Genomic DNA, 25729 nt, shown 5'->3' with positions numbered 1-25729 from the left:
CGCGGAGAGAGAGAGGTGTGGTATTTTGGATTACCTGTACATCAGACACATGAGAGTATGTGATGCATCTGTGATTCAGCTTGTGTTTGTATTTATTATTATTTATAAAGAGCGCTATTATCACAAAGGGCAAACTGGCGCTAGATTAACACTAATAATACTTAATGTCAGAAGATGAACATGTCATTCGTTAGTTTGTAAAAATCGAGGGGCCCAATTCACAAAGGTAAACTGAGGCGAAAGTCTAACTTTACGACTTTCGGTATTCACAAAGGGCATTTACGAGTAGTAAAGTTAGACTTTTGTCTCAGTTTTACTTGAATTTTGGTCTTAAGTCTAACTGAGACAAAACGTAACTTAAACTGATACAAAAGTCTTACTTTACTACTCGTAAATGCCGTTTGTGACTACCGAAAAACATAAAGTTAGACTTTCATCTCAGTTTACCTTTGTGAATCAGGGCCAAGGTTTTCCGAACTTTCCAAAGCATAAGTGGTCTTTCAAAAGGCACATTGAAGGAGGAGGAGAGTTCCATAACACCGCTGCTCATACAAAAAGGTTCGGTCCCACTTCTACATTTGCAGTGCTTAATTTGAGCCGGTGGTTTCCGGTGTTCGGTACTTAATTGTCAGCACCAGCTCTAGTGACAGTCCACCACATGGTGCCGCTGTCTGTTTATTTTTTAGATGAGCACAACAGCCGTTTTTATTAAGGCAAATCGTTTTGAAAATGAATTATTATAGCCTTGTGGGGCCTGAAATAGTCTGAATTGTCACACTTTCAGGAGTGCGATGGTTAGCTGTTATGTTGGTACTGTCAGTGACAGCGCTGGCAGAGGCTATGTGTAGTGCTGGCTGCAGTGGACTTCTGAGAAGGGCCCTACAAATTAAGCACGTACATTTGTATACCTTAGGTATGACCCACAATCTCTTTGAAGCCGATCAAAGATTGCGAAGGTGGTGATAAGTGGCGTAACATAAAATGATGTGGCCACCCCTGCATGATGTGTAGAGGGGCCCTTGAGTTTCTCATATCTCACAGATCCTATTTTTTTTGTATTTTGGTCTGAATGCGGCCCTTGGAAGGGTTGGGGCCGCCTGAAGGGCCCCTAGATATGAAGTAATCATCTTTTGAAGGAAGGAGGGCCTTTTACAATAGAAATCTTTCTGACAGGTGAATTTGACGCACTTGTCATTAGGCATTCAGTGTAACTGCTTCAAGGAGTCAGGTACTTAAATCCAACATGGCAGTTATAAGAATATTCTGGCTGCCAGATTTTGTATGATTTGCAATTTTTAAATCTGATATTTAGTCAGTGCTTAACATGTAAAAGAGAGAGTGCCGGTGCCCAATGCTCATTTCAGAAGCCTGCGACTGGTGCAATTAATCATTAGGGGCCGGATACTGAGACTGGTAGTGTTAGATCCACCACCACACACTCCCTTCTTTTTTTCTCACTCTTGCTGTTTCCTGCTTTCTCACTGTGTGACTTTTTCTTGTCTTTCTCTTCCTCCGTATTTGTGTGTTTTTCCCTCTCTTGCCCATGATAATTTATCTGATGTGGAAAAATATGTGCTGGTCCCCAAAAAAGAAATGCTGAAGGCCCCCACCGGCTCAAATTACGCACTGTATTTAGGTAATGCTGGGTAGAGTGAATTACATAGTTCAAGCTTGAACAGATAATTGCCCAAATGACCACAAACAAAAAAAGTAATACCATCCTCCAGAATTTAAAGTGAAAAAAACATGAGGATGATTGTTTTGTTATTTGGGCTGAACAGCCTGGTTAAATAAAGCTTTGAATGAGAATGTTGTGCTCAGGTGTGGGACAGTTTCCTATGGAAGAAGTTGTTGCGCGTCCAGCAAGCTACTAACAACATATCTCCAGCTTGAAGATCTGAACAGTTTTATCGGAGATGCCACGTTGGGCAATGTTGGGCAAAGTGATGCGCCCTGGGGTGCCCCACAGGTAATGCCCTTAAGTTGAATTGTAAAAAGTGGAGTTGTTACTGTGTAACTGCGCCCCTGGAGCTAAAACAGGAGCCATTCATGTTGCTTGCATCTGACACCTGCCTCCATTAATTATATAGGGAGGACCATATGGGACACCATATCAATATGTGTGTTTGTGTGTGTGTGTGTGTGTGTATAGGAAGCACAAAGGGCACTTGTTGGTACCCATTTGAACGTAATGTATACTATGATTGTGTAAATAAAAATACCTTTTTGAATCTGCGAGTTTGCTGAGATTACATACAACAGCATATTTATATGATTAGAAATAGGAGTAAGGCAAAGACCTTGGTGTTCTTGGTATTCTCAGATATTCATGTAGCTAATCATGTGCTAAGGGGCTTATTTATGAGAGGCTTGCGCCGCTGGAGTGTCACTTCTTTTGGTGCTCCAACGGTGCAAGCCTCTCTTTGCGTGGCTTTGCATGGCCTCATAGATATGGAGTACGACAAAAGAGTGCAAGTCACAACGTTGCCTTACTCTGCGACAGGAAGGCATTCCATGGGTGTTGCAGTGGGTTTTCCCACGCAACACCCATGGATTTTGGCCGCCCTAGACTTATTTAATCATGTAACCCTGGGGCAGCGCCAAAACCTTACGCCTTGCCAGAGCAGGCATAACGAGGAGAAGTGATTTTATTTCTCCTCATTTTCTCCTCTTTTCATGTGTGCTGCATTCTGCAGCACACGTAGAAGGAGGAAACCTCCTCTCGAGATTGTTTGTGTGCAGGGAGGCGCCCCTTCCTGCACAAAAACAATCCTGCATGCAAAGCAGACATCCTTGCACCATGGTGTGAGGGTGCCTGCGCTGGCACTAGGCAGCAATTTGTGCGCCAGTTCAGGAGAAAGGGCAGGAATGCACCCGATCGTATAAATAAGGGGCATTGCTGCCCTTTCACATTGGCAGAGGGTAGCACAGCAAGAAGCCTTGTGGCTCTGCCCTACGCTAATTTCCCTGAAATTAGGGCCCTAGTGTTTTCAGCAGAGTCCCATAACTTCTCTGAAGATTAAGGTAAATGTACTACTGCAACGAGTAAATCCTAAAAATACAGATTATGTTAAAAACTAGAGTGAGAATGCATTCAGAAATCAAAACAGAGAAGCCAGCTGCTCTCTTTCAATTTCAATCACAAATAAAGAATACACTGTTTTTCAGTAACTCTTCATACTTGTATTGTGAGGATTGTCACTAAATGCACTCAACCTGAAAAAAGGATTGATTTCACAGCAAGTAAAGCATTTCTAAGTGCGATAAAGAAGGAAAATGGTTCAAGATGTTCAATAATGTGAGATGGCCTGAAATGACTTTGTACAAAAAAATATTGTTTATAGCTAGGAATTTAAATACTTCAGTTCAGTTCACGGTTTCTGGTACATCAGACAGTTGATATTCCTAGAAAAACCTATTTGTAAAATGTGAGAGTTGCCGATTTGAATTGAGAACAATTTTGGTAACATAGATCAATGAATCAGATACTTCATTATTTCATTCAATAAAACTTTATTTGGTTTTTGCCTCATAAATCCATAAAAGATAAAACATTGAATAATTCGATCAAATAAAAGTAGACATACATCAATATGAAATCCATCTCAGCGTGTGGTTAAAAAACGGTAGTGACAATATCTATAAAACAAATCTATATAACAGAATAGTTACAATAAACTATACATTGAAAAAAATAAAAATAGTAATTAAGATCTCAGATAGACAGAACCTCTTAGATAGGTTGCAATCACAATCAAGTCTTCTGGTCCGGTAACACCTGCAAGTAAATTAAGGCTGCTCTAACCTGTCTCAGATACCATTTCTTAAATAGATGAATAAGATAGAGCTTAGGAAGTTGTTTGTAAAAACAACAATACATTATAATGATATAATTATAGTGTCTGTTAGGGAAAGAAAGCATGATAGAAAAATGTAGTTGGGTAATGATAAGAGCTATTAAAAGCAGGGAACAACTAAGAATAATTACTTAGGATATTGTTGGGTCGGAGCATAAAAGGAAAGCTAAGGCTGTCCCATGGAAAACTTGTATAGTATATAATGTTAATGCAAGTGTTCTAGTGTTCCTCCAAAATTACATTTAAAAGGCTAAATAGGGTTACCCGCACTGTCCTCCTGGCTTGGCGCTCCGTGCCGCGCCACATTCACTGGGACACCAAACTCACACTGAACGCCATTGTGGCATGGCATCTGGTTGCGGGAGGTTGCAACACTACCAGGGTTCCAGAAGTGGGATTGAATCGGCATAACATGTTTGGGTGATGTTTGGAAGGGGGAGCTCCTGTCCTCCTTCCGAGACCTCCAGCAGACATATTCCTTGCATTCAGCCCAATTCTTTCGCTACCTTCAGCTGCGGCACACCCTGGCCCTTTATGTCCCTGGCCTCACAACTGTCCCTGAATTTAGCCCCTTAGAGGCTAAACTTCTTATCGCTCTCTGATCAACAATACCCCATCCATACTAGAACCTCTCAAGGCCCGTTGGGACCGATGGCTTGGTTCTCGTGAAGAGGAAGACTGGAGAGACGCACTGATGGCCCCTAGGACACTCACGATCTCTGCTAAGCTCCGCCTTATTCAAATCTACTTCCTTCATTGCGCATATCTTACCCCGGTGCGGCTCCATAGGGCAGGCTTCCTCATGACCCCACACTGTCCGTGCTGTAAAACAGAAACATCTGACTCCTATCACATGGTCTGGTCCTGTGTTGTCCTAGCCAAATATTGGGCATCCATTGTGGCTGAGTTGAGCGAAGTGCTGGGGTGGGAGGTCCCTTTCAATCCTCGCACCCTCCTTCTGGGGGTGATAGAGGGACTAGATGGCTCCTGGGTGGATAAATTGTTTCTGGGGACAGCCACTCTTGTAGCCAAAAGAGATATAGCAGCAGCTTGGAAGGACTCAACATCTCCCTCCCTAACCAAATGGCACAGGGGCGTAGATTGGTGCGCCACCCAAGAAAAAAATGTCTACGAGGCAAGAGGGTGCCCAGCTAAGCATGAATGTGTATGGGGCAAATGAATGGAACCAGTGGTTTGATTGTCCAGGATACGGGTGGAATGATACTTCACATGAGCAGAATGTAGAGATCACTTGTAATGATATTGCAATACCTGATATGTCAAGCATGGTGCTGTGCCTATGTTGTTGTTATTTCTAAACATGCCAATAAAGTTGGTTATAAAAAAAAAAGGCTACATGGGAATTCTGCCAACAACAGTCCATGCATGCAGAGGTGGAGCAGATGTAACCCTAGAAAAAAACAAGAAGAGCTCCTGATGTGCCCAAAGAAAATTCAGTTCTTAATACAGCATGGCATTTTTCTACATTTCATTACCTCTACAAAGCGCAACAGGGTATGTTAGAACAAAAATTAAAGTCTATCAGGAGTTTTTATTGAACAAATGTTTCCAAATGAAAAGTGGAGGCTTAAATTAAGAATACCTTAAACACTGAGGAGAATGATGCCTGGTGTGTGTCCTGAATTCAGCATGAATAAAAAGTAAATATATATCCCCATAACTATTGGCCATTTATGGTGAACTGTTAGTTCTCTGCCGACAAAGCATACAAGAGTTTTTTTCCACCTTTGCCATTGATTTGATTTTTTTTATCATCGAAATATGAGGTAAAATCAGCAACTTCCTTAACTATGAGTGGGTGATATCAATCATTTGCTACAAACAGCTGTGCTACCCTGCTTCTGTTTCACTTTGTCTGTATGGCTCTCTTTTTCGTCTCACATTGAGCCCACTGGAGGGGCTACATGCATTTTATCTTTGCACCTCAGAACAAGGCTCTGCAGGTCTAGGGTGATACCCAAAGTGCATCCATACCAATAGTGGATGGTTGCTAAGAGCCTTCTCACCAAACTAAGGGTTTGTGAACATTGGTGGTTGCTATTTGTTACTGCCAAGACATGGTCCTTTTACTTGTAACCTTGGAACAAAATCTGTTGATCTCCTTGTGTAAAAAATACTCAATCCAACTTTGCTCAGTGTATCCTCGCCTATCTGAGAAGAAACCATTTGTTCTCCCTCCATAGACCGTTTTGCTCACCTATGAGACTAGCCAAGCTGCGAGGGTCAGAAGAGGCTTCTTGCAAGAAGTGTGGCTGGTGTGATGCTGACGGCTCTCACATGTTTGTGGTCTGTCCCAGTATTCAGGAGTTCTGGGGAGAGGCTGGTGAGGTTTTGAGTGACATCTTCGAGACTCGCATAGAGGTAAGCCCTGAATTAATTTTCTTTGGGTGGTTGCTTGAATCCTGGGTTCCCCAGGGCAATTGCAGCAAACTGCTTTTCTACCTAATTCTGCTAGGGAGAAGAGAAATTTGCAAGCAGTGGATATTCTCCTCGTGTCCTACTAAAGCAGAGTGGTTGAACTCAGCCATATATGTTTGCAAGTGTCAAGGACCCACTAACCTGAATATCCAATAGTGCGGGAATGATGGTGGCCCAATCAATCTACTCCATGTGTGGCAGGTAACCGTCTTAAGGGAGAATCAAGTAGGTAATCGCAGGACCACACTGGAAGAGGACTCTGTCACGCCCATCAAAAGGTTGTTCAGGGCATCGCCTTTGGCAGAGACTATGTATAAAGGAACAACAAAAATGAAATGCCAATTAGTATATATACGTATACCACCTTAAAACCACCCACACTGACTAGACCCCTCTCCAACTCACCAAGTATAAAGACTCCAGCAGATATCATGAGTTAACCCCACTCATCCTCTGTAAAAAGTGAGCTGTCAATATCCGGGGAATAAAGGAATCAACAGAAAAAGAAGGCTCTTCCAAGAAGTATAATGTGATTAGACAAACAAAGAACTAGAAAGAACCCACAGTCACATATGCAGCTTCCACAAGGTCCATGGACTTAGTCATTGCCCTGACCTTTATGATCTCTGTTGTAGAAATCCAGGGGTCCAAAGAAAGTAAATATATTCAGCATGAGAGGGGAGAATTCCATTGCAACCTGTAATTCACCCTTGAGTACAAAGTGCTGTTGGCCGGTAGGCAGTGCAGTAAAAAAACACGATGCCAAGATACCTTGCCAAACCCAAAGTAAATTGGAGGAAATGCATGAAACAATGCACTAAGAGCAGGGCGGCAAAAAGAAACAAGGCTAAAAAAACCTGTAAGGTTCCTGCACCGAGCTGCAAGTGAAATCGCAGCAAAATCTGGAAATTATTGTCTCAGACCAGAAAAACAACCAGACTGTCACTCGCCAAGATGTAGACTTAGGAAGTAGCAAGGGGGCGTGGCCGCATGAGACTAAAGATTCAAAGCCAAGCACAGCATTGAGTCTGGCTACAGTTCTTATATTGCGTCATTGCCCCACCCACTAGTAATCACCCCTCAATCCTGCCTGGAGGTCGGTGTGACAAAAGGATCCAACACAGATACACAGGTAAAAACATTAAAAGGGACTTGAACACTATCAAAATACCCCAGCAAAGAACAAGAGCCACAACTGATGGCCTATACTGTTTTTCCTAAACGGAATGCTGACTGTGCACAAAGCATGTTGTGAGGGGCGTAACAGCAAGATGGGCTTGAGTCACCCCCACGTGAAAAGAACTAAAATATGGGCTCCCTTGACCACATGGTTGTGAGACGAAGATGGGGAGTAGTCCCCAAGGGCAAACCTGAGAGACTTGGGAGTTTTTATGACTCTCCATTTGGTCCAATGATTGCAGACAATTGAGTTTCCATTTGGGGTGTAGGGTAATTTTTACCCTGTGAATGTCAGAACCATCTTCCTAACGGAGAATCCAAGTACTCCTCGAGGGTTGATCACTTAGGCTGATGGAGACCGAAGAGGTCAACTTGAAGTGAGAAGGGCAAATGAGGGCAAAAAAAGATCTGCTTCAAGTGGAGGTTGAGGACGTGCCAGAGATACCAATGTCCTCTGCCTGCATATGAGCCTGCAGGAGCCACTCTGTCTCCTACCTGGGCACCCACCCTACCTGTCTAAAGGTATCTAAACACGCTTTTAACCTCATGGAAGCCTGCACCTCTGTTCTGAGACTAAGCGGCTACTTAGAGTTTCACACTTGGAATGCAGGACTCTTGGGGCTCGTTCCTTTGTCTGAGTAATACAAATTATGATTCTTGAGATATCACATTTTGAAGGTCTGGTGGCACCCTAAACAAAGGTGAGGTGTTGTCCTCAGTAAGTACCAGTTAGTCCAGTGGGTGGCCCTGTATTAGCGGGTACCATCACCACTGGAAAGTCAGGACCACAAAAAGCCATTATCGAGATCTTCACCTCTGGAGTTAGCAAATTACTTTAAGAAAACCACATTATTTGCACTGGACATCCCAGTGACTTGAGTCCCTGTCAGGATTCCCTTTGCCGATGAGAAGCGTTGTCTTACAATGTTCCTGGCTTCAGTTCACTTTAGGGTGGAGAGTTAGTGGCCTTTATTTATTGTGCCACCCTCTTTGAACCTCTCACTACAAAGGATAATGGGATAAAGGACAGATAGATCACAGTAATCTCTACACCATTGCATCGTTCATTGAATTCTGAATGCCAAACTTGAATTTTCATTCATAAATTTAGCCATTAACTCATCCTAAATTAGGGGTGCAAATGGCTTCATGAAAATAAATATACCACAAGACTTGATTGAATAAACCGAGATGAGGCAATCTCTCTCTGACCCCCCGGGAGCCAGACCTCTGTGAGAAAAGACTATACCTGATAATAAATCATAAGTGACCCAGATGCAGATGTGGTAGGTAACATTGCAGTCTAAAACCAGGAACACTGGCAGCTGCATACTCTTGGGGGATGGATATGACGTGGACATGGAAGGAATTTGGGATTGGCCGGCTACTGCAGATTAACCTGTATATATATGGGTGCGAGACAACTGATGATCAACAAACTGTTTTGGAATTCCATCTGTTGGGAGTGCCAAACGACTACATGTGGACTAACGCTGTGAATCTGACCTCACGTCAACTTCGTAAAATCTGGATTCACTGTCGTGGGGAAGGAACGGGAGAACTTGTCCACTGACTTTGGACATGTCTTGTTTTGGATATGGTTTCTGTTACTGGGCTAATGTTGTACTCTAGGTTTACATACACAGGAACTAGGGTGGACAAAAATTTGATGCAGATGTAACAATGTCAATTGTTTGTTTATTTGGAAAATTCAACATAAAAAATGGAAAAATGGCTTCATGAATCAAGCCAATTCTATCAGCTCTGTGTAAACATTGTTTTCATTGGGCTTAATTCCTGTCATACTTCTTCAGAGTGTAAAATGCACTATTGGGAATGAGTTACCTAAGCAACTGTTCGAAAGAAAGATGTACAAAGCAAGTCCTTGGTTAACCAGATTGAATGTAATTTTACACTTAGCTGTGGGACTTCTAAGGGTGGCGTACTACTCAATAATAGGTGTTCTGTGCCTTAGAGAAACTGTCATTTTAAAGAAAACAGCAAGGGTTTACTGATAAGCTGAATGCACTAAATGATGTTAAAATAAAAAAGTGACTATCAACGACTTAAATGTAACTGTGGAATTTTGCGGGGATGAAGTATAATTTTATTTTTAGCTCTAGACCAAAAAACTCTAGAGGAAGTATTTGATAGCTTATATGTAGGCATAATAAAACCAGCCACTTCACGGACTTAGCTCCATTTCAGTGTAAAAAGCCTCAAGATGAACCCTTTGTCCTTCTTAAAAGGTCTTTCACTACAGCTTCAGTTAGAAGGCATCTAGATGTTCATGTGCTATTTATAGTATAAACTGATGTCTTTGTTGGGACCATTCTATCACAGAGACCCTAGTAACAGGAACTCTAGCTGGTATTTTTTTCTATAAAACTTACAGCTCCTGAACAACATTAGACCATTTATGAGGGGGTTGTGATGCCCTTTTCCTCACTTCACAGCAAATTCCGAATCCATGATCACCAACACTATTGATACAAGCAACAAGCACATGCATGGAAAGCTGAACAAGTCCCCCGGATCTCCCAGAATTCGCTCCCTTAGAGGATGAGCTAAAAAAGAATAAGCAGTGTCATACACTTATAAAACCATTAACAATAATATGCCTGATACCCTCCTAAAATTGAGAACTACTTGGGAAGCTGATGTCGGTACATTCGAAGATCTTGACTGGGAGGCGGCATTAATGTTCCAGAGAGAAGTGGTAATTAGAACCGGCTGCGTCTTATCCAATTTAACATTTTATACAGGATTTATTTTGCCAGGGCTTGATGACATCAAATTGGCAGAGGAGCCTCACTGGATTGTTTACGATGTGTGTGGGAACGGGGAGACTTCATCCACATACTATAGTCATGCTCTCCCATACAGACAAATCGGTGCAGAGTGCTCTCGGAACTCAGCACAATCCTGGAGGTGCAGGTACCGGAAGACCCTAAATATGTCCTTTTGGAGATACCCATCAATTTTGATGTTACGAGGATGAAACTCTTATTGTTTAATCTAGGGTTGACAGTAGCCAAACAAGATCGGGCCAAGCGATGCGGGCCCCAGAGATGCCTACTCTGGCTGAATGGAGGAAGGGTATGGATGCATTTATGGCTGCGGAAAGAGTAACTGATCACAGTAGGGGATGCCCACACAAATTCTATAAAATATGGGGGAGATGGATGGACTACTTTGGACTGTCCGAAGCTACAGATATTGTTGCAGGGCCTTCTTTCTAGCCCCATTTTACAATCTGTGTTGATCCATTTTGTTGGACCAGCGACAACTGTGTTAATGTCTCCTCTATTGCTCCAGTTGTCTAACAATGCTATCATTTAATTGTATTGTAGTTCTATTACCATGTTCTCCTGTTTAATGGGAGTACCCACCAGTACCCCCTTTTATTAGTTTTCATTAAATCCCCCCCAAAACCATTTAAAAAAAAACATTTGACCATTTTGTCAAGGCAAATATGAAGAATAGATCATAAAAACCTGGACTTCACTTTTTGTGTTTAATGAGGTATGAAAATCACAGACATGCAATGTGAGTGCATGTTTTTTTCAGTTTACTTTTTTCCATCCATTAGCTACTAGTTGAAAGACACGCTAAAGCTGACAGTTAATACTGGGACTCAGTTGTAAAATGATCAGTTTTTGAAAAAAGTTGTCACAGCCAAAATCAAAATTTCTAAAACAATTATAGATGCTAGAGGAAAGCAATCCCACACAAGCTATAGAAAACTGTAATGTTGAAATAAAAGACAGATAACTCAAGCAGTTAAATGATGTCATGGCACTCCCACCGTAAGTCCTCCAGGCAAGGCCGAACTGGCCATACCGGGCATCGGGCTTTTCCCCGGGAGGCTGGAAGGGTGGGGGCAGGGAGCGCATTTGTTACTGGTGGCTGGGTTTGTAGCAGTGCAGCAGTTTTAAATGCACTGCAGAGTTCCTTGTATATCCAACAGTTTTCAGACAACAATAAAAGTGCAAGGATAACTCTGGTGATTAATGTACCTCCTGGAGCCAGATGAGAGTTTTGTCTAGTAGCAGTTTTGACTCATCTAAAGTCAAGCAGATGGTTAATATGCCTACTGCAAAGAGCGTGTACTATGCAGATCACAGAACAGTATTTTATTGGATAGCTCAGTGAGTTACTGCTTTTGTCACAGAGTTCCTTTTGTCACTGTGCAGGTCATAAATTACAATTGTAATCTAGGTTAAAAAGTTATGTTTTTTCCCAGTGTTTCATTATCCTCATTTTACTAAAAAAGGGTTTGTTTCGGTAGAAATACATTCTTAATAGTAAAGTCAACCCTAACCACTGTGTTAAGTTCTGAATCCTGAGTTTGTACTTCCCCAGACCAAGGACTCATAAAAAATGCCTACCAGTGTGGATGACATGCAAATCCTACACGTTGTAGTCCACTTTGTCTTATGTAACATTTTCTATACACTGACTTACACACGTAAGATTCATTGTGTCTGCAATGTAACAAGAGATGAGATGTGAGGCACTTTTGGAGGGCGGAAGTGAGGGAACTATTGAAGATTGCTGAATCTTAGTGTACCGTACGGTCATCATTTACTATGCTTTAAAAACAAATACAATTGAATATAAAAGGAAACATGTGTTATATAATGCACCATTTTCCCCTAAACCCCCTTGTAGTCGTCAGACTCGCTTGCTGTGCTCTCTCGCTATGCACCATTTAGGGGCTGGTCTGACAAAATGTCACAGAGCTGCTTTGGGTTCCCAGTCCGGCCCTGCCTACATTCTGACAAGGTTCAAACAATTTCGGGTCCTGTTTATTGTGGTGGCCTCAATGGTGGAGGCATGTCTGGGAGTATGTTACTACATGTGTTGAATGTGTAAATGCATAACACTTTCATCAGAAGCCCCACAGTGTGTTGCTTCCAGACGCTTGTCCCGTTAGACCCGTTTGTCCATGACCTTCCTTCTGTATGGATCTGATTGTCAATCTCCCATCCTCTAATGGTTTCACATCAGTGCTGACTGTTCAGCAAGATAGGACACTTCATACCTTCTGCCCCATCCCTTGCTTTAATAACATGGAGGAAATAAACATCTACATAGATTCCCTTCCATGATCATAACAGACTGAACAGTGGCGTAATGAAACTTGAGGGCCCACCTGCAAAGTACATGAAGGGGCCCCTCTCTGGACCTACTGAGTAGCTCTCAGGCCAGGGTACTGTGTTGAGGGGGCCCCCCTGCAGCTCGACCCCCCCCCCGCACTGCAGGGGCTGCATGGGGCCTTTGTTACACCAGTGAGACTAAAGCCCCTACTTTAGTTCCAAATTTTGGTCTGTATTATTAGTCATTCGTGGCATTAAATCTTCCATCTATTATCTTCAATCAGACGTACAAATAGTATGTGTTAATCAAGAAACTGAACAATATGTATGTGGATTTTTGGTTCATCATGCTAAAGATTTGTCACACTCGATGCTCCTTGCCAAATTTGTTTATAGCAACACGTTACAGAGCTACATATGTTCCTCTCTTTTTTTGCTCCTCAGGATTTCATCCCTGAACGTTATTCATCTCCAGGGTTACTACTGCAGTTCTTTTAGTAAATGATTTGGTCCAATCTCTTTGTGTAAGTGAAAAGAAGTGATTCTACTGCTGAACAAATCAAAAACGACATATATGATTTTTGAAGACAGGAAATGATCTCCCTTATACAAAGTGGAGGATTGAATTTGTAATATATCCTGGTATTGATCCCAAGTTTGCGCCAAGATTTATGAGACCTACCCCAGGAAAAGCTGTATAGAGTGGTTGCTATTCAGTTGACACAACTTATGCACTGAAACATGCATGCCGTCTTTCATTTTCCTCTGCTATGACCATAGCCACCCTTTCACCTATGCTTTGCATCACTACTTCCTCATGGTTGATGTTACTGCCACTAAACAAGGTGCAGCCTCTAACCTGTAGTCCACGATGGTATCTTATTAACGCCCAACTTTAATTTCCTATTAGAATTGGTCCCCGAGGCCCTCATTTATCCGGATTTGGCGTAGTGCACTGCAGCAAGTCACCTTGCTGCGCTGCCCTAAGCCAAAGTGAAAGGGCAGGAATGCACCGTATTTATCCAATATGGTGTATTCCTGTCCTTTCCCCCTGCCCTGGTGCCATTTCAGTACCTAGCACCAATACAGGCACCCATGCACCATGGTGTTGTCGGCAGGATTGTTTTTGTGCAGGAAGGGGCACAAACGATCCGCTGCGGTCGCAGCACACCTCGATCCGCAGCGGATTGGGAGGAACCCCAATGATGAAGCATGCCACCAAGGGGCAACCCTGGTGGGTGAGGATTTTTTTAAAAAAACTTTGTTTTTCTCTCACTTCTATCGCGGTGGAGAGTTTGCCAATCTCTAACCCTTCCCTTTGCTGAGATTATTCTTTTGTTGATGATACTATAAATAATCTGCATATGTTGCTGCTCAAACACTCGTCCCATACTAGAGGGATTTTTGTTACGCGGGAAACAGAAAAACTAACAAGGCATCACAGTTTTATACAAACACGTCTTTTTTTGTCAGTCACCATCTATAGTATATGGAATTCAACTTAGCATCTTCATTGTACGTTCAGTCTTCTTTTGTATGTTGTTTCTTCAATTCCAGCAGAAGTTTTGATGTGTCTCTGAATATATGTTGGGTGAGGCTGGACGAGTACTTGTACATAAGATGTGAACCTTACAGAGTTTGTATGATAGTCAGAATAGCTCCCGCAAACCTTTCTCACCAAATTCCTAATGCTATGCATTCTTGTGTGTTTCAAATGTTTATGTGCCTGGAGCACTTCTGTACCTCTATCCTCATCTTCTTTTGAAGGTCCCAAGACTGCCTGGACTACCCATGAAGAGAAGCAACATTTGGAAAAAGCACCAACAGACCAGAAACTCAAAAAAGAGTTCTGCTGATTTGGGAGTTAGGATTCGGTTAAGTATCCTTCTTGGCATCATTGAGGCGAAGCACTGATTACATTATATAGAAATAGTGGCCAAGATACCAAATCGCAACATGTAAGCTGCAGGAAGATCTTGGCACAATTGAGGTCTCCCTATAACTTGCATACAACAGTGGATTTGGCTCGAGGGATGAACAATGCTTGCAACTACACTGCTATGGGGCAGCAGGTTTGAACCAAAAAAGATGTGGGCTTGACTCTCTGGGGCATCAGAATGTCAGTCTCCAGAGGCACTAAAACAGAGACAGTCCCAGGGGACAAAATGTGTCTCTCCTTGGTGTCCACAGAAGTGATGTTCATGACAGATATTCCTGAACATGACTTTTCTGCCAAGAAAGGAGCCGCAAAAAGAAATGAAAGATTCATCCTTTAGTGGTGGGAAAATACAGGATAAACCTTTCTCACTTAGACATATTATTGATCTTTAAAAGTGTATTATACCAAATTATGGAAGGAAGGAAATTGATTCCTTCAGATGGTCCAGAAAACAAGAAATGCTGTTATACCACAGAATTATTTTAAAATATTGTTAATTTATTTATGGATGGTCAATTGCTCAAATGTAATAGTTCATTAAAATGAAGTGTAAAAGACGAGTAATGGGTTTTCCACAAAAACCTAACTCAATATGTTACTGCTGACCTACAGAGGCAATAGTCAACATGCTTGCCTAATGCAGAAGATAGAATAGTGAAGCTTAAAATCAGGGAGCCTAATGCCCCCTTCTGATTTGATTTTTTTCAGTTTAATCAATGCAAGACTTGCACATATTTTGTTTTACATTTTAGGACAATTTTGAAAGAACTGTTTCTAATCAGTTCCTTGATTGAACACAACAAGTATTAATACACCTTCCCTTCAAATAGGGTTTAAACTCTCCCTTGTTACTAACCTATTAGATCCATGTAATGTAGATAGTTGCACCCCAATGTACATCTCAGTCTTCTTCAAGACCTGAAGAAAAACCCAAAATCTAAAAATGGAAGTGGGTGTCTCACCACATGGAAGAGTCACCTCAGCGGAGCAAGCTTGTGGTGCTGCTAGCATGGAGTGTAAATTCCCCTTCTGAGTAGAGGACACCAAAAGTTTGGGAAGAAATCAACAGAAGGAATTCTGAGAAATGTAGGCCAACGTACAAATAACACTATTCCTTAATGCCAGTAAACCGTCTCATAGGGAAGAAATACCGAAGAGCATTGTTTATTGGCATGGATATTATTAAGGGTCACAGTCAAAACTTTCACACAAACCCCCTTTGGTGTGAGAAGATGGCACAGGCTTAATTTATGCTAGAATCACATGCAAAGAGAACGGATGCAGCTGGGTGCCTTGAGTAGCAGGCACTAGGCTCTGGAAATGGCAAAGTTAAGGTTCACATAGAATCTTAATTCCACCCCAGAGGCATTGCTCATAACTTTGCATATGACTTCAAAGAACATATCCCAAGTTACATCATTAATGGCGCCACATAAAACACCACCTAAGGAAATTACTGATCCCAATAATTACTTAACCAAGTTAGTTTCAGTGAAGGCGGCATCAATGCTATGACCGGTGACTTTTATGGTGACAATTACTTTTCCAAAACAGTGGAACTGGTAAACCTGTGAGATCATACAGTAATGGGAGCCATGTGTCCCTGCTTCTACTACTGCTATTGCTACAATTACTACTACTACTGCTATGAACACATATCAGGCACTAGTGCGCAGGTGACCTGAGCTCCATTAGACCTTGCCTTCAGCAGGTATTTAATAGTGGTTAAAGTGCAGCAGTGCCCCAAGATGATCAAAGAGCTTATTTCCAACCATGGCGTATTGGATGGAGAAATGCTTTTTCCATTTAGAAATAAATTTGAACTTTGCAGTGCAGATGAAATTACAAAACTCTCTCCACAGGAAAGGAGGAATATAAGGAGAGATCATGGATGCTACGTAATCTGGTGCTAACTCATGGAGGCATATAGACATGAGACAGACAATCTTAAAGATGATTCGGGTCTTGCAAATAACCAATGTAAAGATCTCTTTTCATATTTCATGATTTTTCCAATACCATGTATCAGTCTGATAGAGGTGTTTTCAATCAATTTGAACTTGTGCACAAAGGTATTGGGCAGATTACAATACAAAACTTTTGCAAAAAGAACAATTGATTTACAGAATCCTGAACAATGTCAAACATCCTCCCCATCTGGCTCTAAATTAATCATTTTTTGCTCCCTATACCATTCCAGTTTAAACCCAGCCATATGCAAATCAGTCTTGACCCTATTCCCCATGGGAAAAGTCTAGCCCGAACTGCTAGGCCAGGTCTTGCCTGGACTGGAACAAGCATCCTGGGACAGGTTTCGGGATTTCACCCCTCATCAGCCAGGCTAGCTTGACTCCAGTGGCCTGCAGAGCACTGGACCCACATGTGGGCATACCTGTTCCACTCGGGGTGACAAACGCAAAAAGAACATTTGATGGGCAGAATTCTGAACAATGTCAAATTGGGGTGGCGTGGTGAGCAGCAGAACAATGGATGAAACACAGATCTTTGTGACTGGAGGTGAATGTTTGCAATGTTTAGCATTCCGTCTGGCTGATATGGGGCAATGCCCCTAAACCGGTCCCAGGATGCTTATTTCCAGTCCAGGGAGGACCTGGCTTGTCAGTTCATGCTGGACTGATCCCATGAGGAACAGGGTCATGGCTGATTTGCTTTTGGCTGGGTCCACACTGGGGTGGCATGGTGAGCAAAATAATGATGGATTAAACCCAGATATTTGTGACTGGGGGTGAATGTTTGCATTGTTCAGAATTCCTTCCATCATTTGTTCCTTTTACCATACAAAACATTGGCATAATAAAGGCAGGAAGTAAGGGCTGCTGACCCTGTGATAACAGCATAGTGTAAGAAGAGGGACAGAAGTATCAGAAGCATTTTCTTCAAGGTGAAAAGTTGGAAGAATCAGTTTTGCACTAATCTAGGCTTCAAGGGACATATCACAATCGAAAGTTAAGGCAATTGTTTTACCTTGGAGGATGGTGACAAATTCAAAATTAACAAAAGATGAAATTGGATTGCACTTCCAGAGGATCTGTTTAATTTCCCAAAAAGAACACTGTGGCGCCCATGTTCTCTAGATTTGCACATGGAAACATATACAAGCTCACACACATACACACATGCTCAGACACACAACTCTGCCACACCTATTCCTCATGTATGTAGACTTCTTCAATCTCTCTTGCTACCAATGTTTTGCCTATGTACTTCAATCACTTATGTGCAGAGCCACTGAAATCATGCGATTCTGCGGCAGTGCTTTCCCCCCATAATTATGGATTATCTGCATTTGCCACTTAATCCATCATCTGCTCCATATACTCGAGATCTCAACAAAGACCCATCATCTGCTGTATAATTTTCAGATTTTAACCCAAAAAATTGGTTCTAGCTCAGACAGATCAAAATTTACTTAAAACGTGGCATCGTGCTTCCACGATGTGGCTAGACATTCACAAAGGTCGACTGGTCATCTTTCACTTGCGAATTGCAGCTTTTGGTTGTTAAACTAGCACTAAAGAAATTAAGTCTTTGCTGACACAGTGTTACAATGTGTAAGAATTATGAAATAATGACGTAAACTTATCACGAAATGTGTCCAAGTACGCTGCATAATTTGCCTTTTCTTAGCACATAATTTAGTCAACCCTGTTGCATAATTTGGTCTCCTCCTGCCACATAATTCCAGAGGTCCTGCTTATGTGCCTTTCACACAGTCTTCTGGTAATTGTATAGCCACTAGATGCATGCCCACTCAAACTCCAGCCAGAAGTCCTTTGCCCATACTCTTGACACGACATGCCTTTCCCTCAGTCTTCCACCATTCACACACCTTGCACGTTTCATTGTGTTTTTTTGGTGTGGTGTGGTGTGATATCTTCTTAATTTTTTATGTAATTATCTTTTATTGACTTGTTTGAATTACAAACATACGACCTTAGGCCTCAAATATACAAACATGCATCCCCTTGACAATTGGAGCAGCGCAATTTAGGCTTCACCCTAAAACGTCACGATTGTGCAATTGTATAATCGAATTTGACATGATGTTCATTGTGTGCCTTAGCTTCATTAGCATGTGTGAAGCCTTTAAATGTATTAATGATATTTAATCATTGTAGGTATTAGAAATTAGCACCTGTGTACTTTAATGTTCAGTTGAAACAAATAAATATGTACTCTTTTATTCACGTTTTTCAGGTATTCTTTAAGTAACATGTGTGTATGTACAATCATGTGTTTATGTTCATATTAAATGCTCAGCAAACACTGAATTTATTTTTTGATACGCAGTTTTTGGTTGTAGCCTGTTTATTTATTGTGAGTTTTATCGTTTGTGAATAAAGTGTTAGCTAAGATTTGAGTATTTTATTGCATACACTGGATTTTACTTGTCATGAATTCTGTCTGATTTTAGTTCGAAATGTTTTTATAATTTATGGAAAAATTGATATAAGGAGTTTTACTGTATAAATGTTTAAAATACCAAGGTCTAAATAAACTTAGCTAACTTAGCTTGACAGGGCTCATTTGAAATGCATTTTGCCTTGTCAGTATATTCTCTCTTTCTTTGGAGGTGTATTACGATTTTCGTTAGTTAGAGAAAAACATATTGTTTGTATTAGACAGCTGATAGTAGGCCTAAGGGAAGAACTGGCAGTGAACATGGAGAATTATTGGTCGATAGAGTCCTTCTGTTCAACCTGTACCAGGATGGACAGATGTTTAAGATTGAGAATTACAATGGGCTGTTTTGATGCTATGGGAAACTGAAGGGATATTGCAGATGCTCTCTCAAGTAACAATTTGGTTAGTTCCTGGTGGTGTGAAAGGAGACAAGGATGTTTCTGAATCTCCTGGTAATTTAAATTTGTGTTCTTACAGTTGGATGACAGAGATTCCCTTTAGACTTCGAGAGGTACTGACATTTCTGCTTACCTTATTCTTGCGAATGTGAAGCTTTTGGCTAAACACTCAGGGCCACAGGTATCAAAAATTCATTTTGTGAATACCAAATAGCGATTTTTACGGAATCGCTATTTGGTAATCTCAAAATGCTATGTATGTAAATTATCGCCAAAGATTTAGCGATTCCTTAATATTACCAAATAGCGACTCAGTAAATAGGTAGTCTCTATTAGGATCTATTAGGTAATACTTCTTCATTCGTTCCCATTGGCCTGAAGGGCCCATAGATGTGAATGGTTTTGCACTAGCTAATTTGCGATTACCTAATTGGTAATCGCAAATCAGGTAATGCAAAGTCAAGGGTGCACGGAGACCTAAGGCCCCCCTGAAGCACTAAAAAAATAAATAAATGTGCATATGTTAAACAGGCACATGCCCCAGGTGCATGTGTGCGCTACATGGCAATTTGAAAGATGCTTTTTTTGTGTGCATTTTTCAAATTAGAGAGAAATTAAGTTTCTTTATGGAACACTTGCTTTGCTTTAATTTATTTCTTCATTGTTGTGGTTATCATGATTTTATTACTATTATTTATTATTTTATTATCACTATTTTATTTCTTCATTGTTGTGGTGATCTCATTTTATTACGACTTAATCTATTGAGATATTTCAGCTCATTTGCTATATTGTTATATCTTTGGAACTTATTTTTGGTTTCTTTATATACTGGATTGATTGGTATTCCAAAAAAAAATCCATTTAACCATATTTGGCGATTCCTGGTCCTTATTGTGGAGTCACACACATTGGCTTCAGAAGCTAGAAATGTAATGCTGATGTCTTCTCCCTTACAGTGCTTCAAGTCAACCAACAATGGTCCATACGACCGATGGGGAAAAATCTTGCATTTGTAAGTATCAGCACGCTGTCAGATAGTAGCAAGTCGGATGGTTGATTACTGAAGCAAAGGGAGCTAGAATACCCCTGTAGAATACTCTAGACTTACCTAAACTAGTCCAAGTCCTTAAAGTCCATATCTCTGTTCTGCGGAACAGCGGAGTTGCAGCGGTTCGGAAAAGAGTTGTAAAGGTGGAGGAGTGAGTATTAATAGGGTTGTATGCTGAAATTGTGTATTTGGGTAAGTGTAAATACACTTTGTTGTAATTTATCTGCTAGGTTTTGTGGTACCATTGGCCGCACAATTGAGATAGGGACATATCATTTTGTGTGAGTGAATTGTGATTGGTGTGGTGGATCCTGTTGTGCAAAGTAAAAAATGCATTAATCGGGGTTATTCCCCACTGGTCGAGGTTTTACTTGCAAGTAAGTTTGAGTAGTTTGAAAAGTGTCACTTCCGACCATTTCTTGTGTGATTGAATTCTTTGAAGTCTTTAGTGGAGCAGATAAAAGGTACTTGTTGAAATCGCTTATTTTTGTTTTATGCTTGCTTAGTGTTGAGAAAAGGGATGCGCCCATAAAAATTGTAAAGGAGAGTGAACCGCTGCGAGGAGTGAGAAGTAAATGATAAGGTGCCATGCTGAGAATGGATGGCTGGCTTAAGCGTTGTGCTGTTACTGGATAATTGCATCACAGAGTTCCACACTGAGATTGGTTGTTAGCGCCGAACAAGAACTGTGGTTACAGAATCTAAACCTGAGTCATACGTATCCACGACACATGCCTTGATGGTTCCGACCTGAGTAAACACATCAACTACTTTTCCTGTTGCCCCTGGATGGGGAGGCACGGAAAGGACTCCTTTAGTCCTAAATATGGTGACTTCACCATATGTCCCTCCCGTATCATCAGTGATAAATAAAACAGGACTTACCCTGTAGAGTTAGCCACTCAGCTGTCACAAAGTTCTCATCTGTCCATTTGGAATTTGCTTCAGTGTATTTCAAGCAGTAGTTCCCGGATAGGGTTAGTCCCAATACCTCTGGAGTTCAAAATGGTGTTAATTCATAGGAATTTGATGATTTGATTAGGGTTTTAATTGGTTTCCAAGAGAAGTTGAGTGTTCAGGAATAAGCTAGGAACTCCAGACTCCAAAAAGGGAGACTGCAGTGGATGTGGTCAAATTAAAATTGGAATTGGATGAGATGATATTAGGAAATCTTGACCTTTCCCTCTTAGATACCTGTCAAGAGAATGAACTCATATACATGTGCAAGGATGATACTAAGCGTGCTGGACAAGCTCATGATAAGTTGTCTGAGTGTATGATGTAGATTTGAGAAGGACTAAATACTTACAGAAAGGTTACAGTGTATGATTGATGAAAACGACATAACCAAGACTGCACTCTCCTCTAGTAACAGAGTATGCAAAAATCCTGTCAATTCGAGATTTCAATTATTGGGCCAATGAGGAAACATGTGGGCACCTGTCTATGAATTTCACTATGTTAGGCAGCTTGAACTTTGAACAGCATGTGTTGGCATCTACCCATAATAAAGGCCACACCTTAGATCACATGTGTTTAATCAACATGTCAGTGTCTAATATGACGATTATGGCATGTGTATGGTCTGATCACCATTTAGTAAAATTTGCGCTTACTGATCTGGTCCTCCCAAAACCCTATATCAACAGGAATTTCATCCGCAAATTGGGCCATAGTAAACATCGCATCGTTTTTTGCACCTCACTCTGCCACTACTCCCAGTATAAAAACAAATGTTAACCAACAGTAGGAAGAACTCACCGCTTGGCTAACAGAAGCCAGTAATTTGCATACCCCCCTTCAGATGATCAGGTCACTTAGACGCCATAAGGTGTCCAGATGGGTTTCTGAAGAGTTAGGAGCAGTTAAACTTGAACTTCGTAGAGCTGAGCGTAGTTGGCGGGGAGATTATTCGTCCAGAAAAAAGGAAGTTTATCTGTTTCATTTGACACAATATAACAAATCCACGAATCACACCAAATCGGCATGTTTCTCTGATAAAACCACAAACTATCAACAAATTTAAAGAAATCTTCAAAATCACTGCCGAATTATCTAACCCAGATAGAGTGACAGCATCAATCCAGCCTACTCAGATTCTATGCAATGCTCAATGATTTCTTTGTTGATAAGATTAAAATAATCAAAGACAGCATCCCTTTCCAGCCACCCTGTGTCATTGCTTCAATTCTGTACAGGAGCACTTCTACATTGGTCGAGTGGCCGACTATCAGTAAGGGCACATTATTTCGACCTGTTAATTAAAGCAAAGTTGGACTCCCCAATGATGCCCTCCAAGGGTCCTACAAGAAGTGTTTACTTCCTTCCCAGACCCAGCCAAATATCTGCTCAGTAATTCTCTGAGGCAAGGTGTGGTCCAGATACTAAAGAAAGTTGGTGATGACACACATTGAAAAACTATCGCTCCATAGCCTTGCTTCTGTATTTGGCAAAGGTCTTGGAGGCACACGTGGCCAGTTGCCTCTGCTCCTTTTTAGAAGTTACTCATTTCCTGGATCCCCACCAGGCAGGCTTCCGACCAGCCCATTGTACTGAAGCTGTCATTTTATCAGTTGGGGATGACATGAGAGAGGCAGCGGACAGAGGTGACCCTCAGGCACTGGTCCTCCTCGATCTCTCCACTCTTTTTGACACGATGGACCATGGTCTTTTGATCGACTGTGTCAGAGCCGCGGGTCTCCAGGACTCAGCACTGAACTGGATAATATCCTTTTTTAAAAGACCGCTGCCAGTCACCCCACTTTTATAATCTACATATACATCCACTGGTATGCTCTCTGGTAAAGATGAAGGGGAAAATGTATAATTATGCAGGTGATATGCAATTATTCTTTGCTATCGACAATTCACCAGATTCTGAAGCTGCCTTTCAAATGGAAACCCCAGTACCAAGCTTGACACATGGAGTCCTAGCTATTGTCCAGCAGAAATTGGCACCCCTCCCCAGCCCAAGAGCTCCTCAGTCAAGAGCCTTGGGGTTTTGATTGACAATAATTTGTCCATGAAACCCCAAATAGGAGCTGTTATATCATCTTGCTAACTGCAACTGCACAAAATAAGAAAAATCTGTAAATTTCTTTCCTTTGAAGCCCTCATTAGGAACATTTTGGCAGTAGTAAATTCTAGGTTAGATTATGCAAATTGCCTCTATTTAGCTGTTTCGGAGGCCTTAACCGTAGACTACAACTGGTACAAAACCATGCGGTCAGGCTAAATTATCAAAAACCTACGAAATGCCACATCACCCTCCTGTTGGAATAGCACTGGCACCCGGTGAAATAATGTATGGTATTAAAGACTGGTTGCATTATTTTAAAATCTTTATATGGCAACAGTCCAGCCTTCATTCCAACTCATGTTCAAAAATACACATATTCCCACCTGAATCTGAATCTGCTTAGCATTCCTCCTTTTAAAAAGAAAACACTTGGGGACAAATTATGACCGCCGCGCCACCACTCCGCTGAAGGTCGCCACTGCCGCCTGCCAGATTGCTACTTTTCAGTTAGCTGGTTGGCGGGCGGCATTGTGGTTCCCCCTGCAGTGCCATGTCAAAGGCGGTGGTGCCTTTTAAAAAGGCACAACAATGGGAACGACTCGAAAGTCCATGCCATGCAGGAACCTATGTGCATGCACACAGGGGGGCACATGTTATGCTCCCCTGTGTGCATTCCATATGTTTTAAGCACAAGGGGGTCCTGTAGGGCCCCCTTCTATTTCCTCTCTGCCAGGCTTTTTATGAGGTGGAACTGCCATTAAAAGCCTGGCTGAGAGGAAACTCGTAATATGCTTGGCAGGACCGTGGCGGTCCCGCCAAGTATATTACAGCCTCTGGCTGCCACTCCTATGCCAGGGAATAGCGGTTCCCTGGCAGAACCGGTGGTCCTAGGGCAGTCCTACTGCCCGAGTCGTAATTGGGCAGTCGGACTGCCGATACTGCAGTGGCTGAATCCGCCACTGTCGCGTCACCATGAATCTGCCGTCCTCGGACCGCCAGACTTGTGATTAGGCCCTTGGTGATTCAACATTTTCCATACTTGCCTCTCAAGTGTGGAATACCATGCCAGCTGAAATCAGTATGACCTCCTGCTACATCAGTTTTTAATGTTTTTTTTATAACAGATTTTATTAGGTGTCTATGGCACATGATGGCCGAAGCCCAGAGCATACATTATAGATACATTTTGGATTAGAAAGTACCAATTATTTTTAAGCATCAAACTAGCCTGCAGAATGGCAGGCCTGATAACTGACACTTCACACAGGTTACCACAAAATTCACTGAATGCAATATGTCTAGATGTATATGTATTGACAAAAGAGCTACGCACAGTGGGCATTGTAGCAGTCAGATAAGTGTAGGGCCGAATTTATAGACGATCGGTTGGTGGCAGGGGGGTAGATTTATGCCCCGGTATGTCGCCGAGCCGGACCAAATCTTCCTGGGTATCTGTGGGTAACCCTGTGCCTGATAAACCTCGATCTCTGCCCCCATGCATCTGTCCATGGCCGTCTGCCACCCAATCCATTGTTGGTGGGGAAGTCCCTTTCCATGTTTGGGCAATGTCCTGTTTTGCAAGTGTAAGGCCCAAAAACAATAAATATTGCTTGTACTGGTTCTGCTACATCAGTTTTAGACAGCTGTTGAAACCCGGGTTAACAAACAAGCCTATGCGAGTGTTGTGTGGTAGTTCTGTTATCTAGCGGCAAGAGACCGTCCGGTGTACATGCGCTGTATAAATGCTTATAACATAAGATACAACAAGTTCAAGTGAAGCAAGTTCCGCAAGCTCCGATTCCTCAGCAAAATGCAAATGGTCCTAGGTTTAATTCCAATCAGGTCCCACATCTTAATCAGAATTTCTTCCAGAACCAATTTCCTGTGTTTGGCTCATTTGAGGACTATGGTTCATGTCTTTCACAATGATGGTGCCTGAGGGGGGGGAGGAAGATTGTGTGCTTGTGAATTCCCACCCTGAGTCATTTTTGATCAACATTGAGGCTACCCATTCCACTGTTAGAATAGTGGAAGTTCCAAACCTCCCCTCTCGTGAAAAAGAATCCAAGTTGTAGGAAGTGCAAATAAACAAATGACAAACCGTGTAACACAAGAAGTGCCTGTTAAAATTGGGTCCTTTGAAGAGAGTCATGAGTTTGTTATGTGTGATTCTAGTCCTGTTAATCTTTTAGGTTGTCATTCACTGTCCAAGTTTAATTGCAACATTTATTGCATGCCAAAAGGTGTGGAGTTTCAGACTCATGACGAAGATGTTGATTTCAAATTGGCGAGTCAGGGGCCAACCTTGATGATAAATGAT

Source organism: Triturus cristatus, chromosome 6, assembly GCF_964204655.1.
Source record: "Triturus cristatus chromosome 6, aTriCri1.1, whole genome shotgun sequence".
NCBI classification, from domain to species: domain Eukaryota; kingdom Metazoa; phylum Chordata; class Amphibia; order Caudata; family Salamandridae; genus Triturus; species Triturus cristatus.
This window is presented reverse-complemented; position numbering follows the sequence as displayed.